The sequence below is a fragment of the Bactrocera neohumeralis genome, chromosome 4 (assembly GCF_024586455.1).
Source record: "Bactrocera neohumeralis isolate Rockhampton chromosome 4, APGP_CSIRO_Bneo_wtdbg2-racon-allhic-juicebox.fasta_v2, whole genome shotgun sequence".
NCBI lineage: Eukaryota > Metazoa > Arthropoda > Insecta > Diptera > Tephritidae > Bactrocera > Bactrocera neohumeralis.
Window position 1 is genome coordinate 58,768,122 of NC_065921.1, and position 3,548 is coordinate 58,771,669.

The window sequence follows — 3,548 nt, forward strand, 5'->3', positions numbered from 1 at the left end:
CAAGAAGTAAGAGATAGCCAAAAATTGTAAAGGTTTATAAAACCGCAGCTTGTAGAGCATATTATCAAATCCTTCAACATCTAAAAAAAAGTTAAAGTTTCAAGTCTGGTACTAGACTGTAGCTTCTACATATCTAACTTACGAGGTGCTTTCAAAAGTAAACTGGGCTTTTTGAATTCAGCGCCCCTGGTGGCGTTAGAATCTGCTATTTTTATCGATTGTTCGATGTTTCATCGATCGGTCGATTGGAAGTGAAGTTATTGCATTTTAAGTGTCAGTATGTTTTTGTTATTGGTGCGAAAATGAGCTTCGAATAAATGGTTAATGTTGGCTTTTGTTTTATATTGGTAAAACTTTTACCGAAACATTTCAATTGATGAAACAACATTATGGCGATGATTTCCTATCCCGTAGCAGAGTACACGAGTGGTTTCAACGTTTTCAAAGTGGTCGTGAGGACATAAATGACGATCAACATGTGCGCCAATCAAAATCCGTGATCACCGGAAATTCCATCGAAACCGTGCGTGAATTCATCAAAAATCAGCAGAAATCATCATTGAAATTCATGGAAATGAAATTGGAGATCTCCAAAACATCGATTTACCGCATTTTTACCGAAGATTTGGGCTTACGAAAGGTGTGTGCACGGTTTGTTTCACACAAATTGCCTGACGACCAAAAATTGCTCAGAATTCAACATTCGAAGGACGACTATTTGACCAATAATCACGTTTTAACCATTAACCACTCCCCGTATTCACCTGATATGGCACCGTGCGACTTCTTCCTTTTCAGAAAAATGCATTTGCCTATAAAAGAAAGCGTTATGCAGACGTAGAAGTCATTCAAAAGGCTTGCACCGGCATACTGCCAGCCATACCGGCCAACGAGCTAAAACACTCGTTCGACATGCTTTTGGACTGTGCGAAAAGCTGTATTGAAGCAGAAGGAGACTATTTTTTTTATTTTAACTTAATTAAAAAGTGAAAACTCAAGGAATTAACAATTCGTAAAATTTTATAAATAAAGCTCCATTCTGAGCTAAAAGCTTTTTTAGCTTAACTGTTTAAAAACATATCCTAAAAGTAAGAAATATATTATTAATAAATATTTAGCTAATAACTAAAGCAACTTTGAAAATAAAAACTCAATATTTTTTTATTTGTTCACTATAAAAATGTACAAAGAAGTTAATAATTTAAAAGCTCAGAAGATCTTTACTTCGAGGTGAAAAGGGTTAAAATCAATTTAAGTAAGAAACAAACCAAAGAGTTATGGAAAAAATTAATTAATATGGCCAATGCAATTAGGTTTAAAGCTTTAAAATTTTTAAATCGGTTAACAGACTATTACATATATACGAATGCGAATGTTTCAATGCACTCTTGCGCCGTATAGGTCACCCATGTATACAAGTATGAGTGTGTGAAGAATTCATAATGAATGCACGTACCGGCAACGCATGTACACATACATGCATATGCATATGTGCATGTATTTTTTGGATTATAACACTCACCTGGCAAGTTCAATAACTTGACGCCTGCAGCTTCTTTCCGGTTTTTCTGCAAGATCTACCTCACTCTCCACCAGGCCCCTTGTACTGTAAGGTTTGCGAACAATACGCTTAACATCTCTCACATACAAATATCTACGCTAAAATTTTAATGTGTGGAAGTATGTGTGCGAATGCAACAGAATTAGTATTGATGAGCTCATTTTAAAAATACATAAAAAATTGCACGAAAGCATAACAAGACAGTGCACAACAACAATAAGGGCTAAAAAAAGAGTGCTATGTGAATAGAAGCAACTAAATAAAAGGAGAAAAATAATAAAAACAAAGCACAAACTTACACACACATTTGAGAACTTCTCAGCGCGCCCATTACCTGAAACGATTTCCTTATATTCACCCTTCTATGAAAAAAGCTTTCTAATACATACATATTCATATAGAAGGTGTAGAGAGCCACTCACCTGAACGCTTATAAATTTTAAAGTAACCAAGTGGAAGTGTGGAAGAGACTGCTAAGCAGAAGTCTAAAATACATCGGATGCTAATTGTTGCTCTTTTCAGTTTTTGCCTTAAAAGCAATGATCGAACATAAACAAGCTATTTATTTTCAATTTAAACCTTGTCTAAATCAATTTCCGGCATTTTATATTAAACAAATAAATGAAACACTACGCTAAACCATATTGTTATAAAAAAAATTGTTGCTCTTAGTATTTTTTTGAATTCCTTTAAAAGTTATACACTGTTAAGTTATACATCAAATAACCTGAGCATTCATACCAGCGATATATAAATTTTGTGTTACTCATACGACATGGTGTACTGTATATTTGAAGCATAAATTTGACTGCATATAACTTTTGAGGAAATGTTTGTCTGCGAAAATTTTTTGCAGCGCGGAAAATTTTTTGTTAGAATACCGTATTTTCAAAGTCGTAGATGTACTTGCTTTGGAGATAAGAAAATTATTGAAAAAGAACAAATAATGCCATATAAAAAATTGTATAATGATTTAGACAAGGTCGCTTACGATCGGTTCTTATTGAAGTTATACTTCTTATACGAGTTCGGAAAAGGTTGCGACAGATTCAGGTTGCGCAACCTTGCTCAATATAAATCTACGCAACCTTGTCTGCGAAGATGTTCGAGCAGCAAGCGAAGCGGTGACAATCGGCGATCGTTTGTTCGTTTCTTTCGGCACAGCTCGGCTTTTCTACCAACAACACAATGTTGCCATTCTTATGCTGTTGTTGTTTTTGTAGAACAATGTTTAAATTTTTGGTTGGTGACATATTCAATTAAAAATAAATTCTGTTGGGATTCGGACCTACGTGCTCGTCGTAACTTTTCAAGCGCTTACCACCAACACCATTGACGCTTGTATTGCGTTGTCCTAATTATGGTTTGGTTATGCATGAAAGAAATATACAATGGATTGCCGATTGTTACCTCTTTCCTTGCTGCTGCTGCGCATATGTATGTTTGTATGCTTGTGCATTATTGAAGTTATGCTTCTTTTTCTTTCGTTTGTCTTTCATTTCTGCGAATTCTCAACTATTTTGCGTATATTTTGGTTAAAATACTCTGCGTTGGCCGTTGAAAAATTAAGGCTATACTTTACAGGATCATTTCTGTGGTTAGCCTTCATTTACATTTTTTGGAAATCGACCCGCAATGACGAAGTGTATCGTTTTGTCTGACAGCGTGAGGTTTAAGAAGTTCATTTCTAATTTTGTCTTGTGGCATATTAGAAATGATGTTCTTCGAAAATCGTTCGCTTACAACGGATAAAACGACTTCTGAGTGGTGATTTTAATGAATAAATTCCTTTTGGATGAAATGCTCTGCGTTGGCCGTTGAAAAGTTAAGACTATGTATACTTCTCAGGATCATTCATTCTTTTCAGTTCTTCAAAGAAATTAATGACCTTTAGAAATATGCATATTTGCATTATTTCGTTGTCATTTCCATATTCGTAGCAATATAATTTCTATGGCATAAGGAAAGTAATGGCCGCCGATTGTCA

At 34.8% G+C, this 3,548-nt stretch overlaps 1 pseudogene; it reads left to right on the forward strand.

The window, feature by feature from the left end:
• The first annotated feature begins 3,128 nt into the window (after positions 1–3,128).
• LOC126757724 (small nucleolar RNA U3) lies at positions 3,129–3,330 on the forward strand (annotated as a pseudogene).
• Positions 3,331–3,548: the final 218 nt, after the last annotated feature.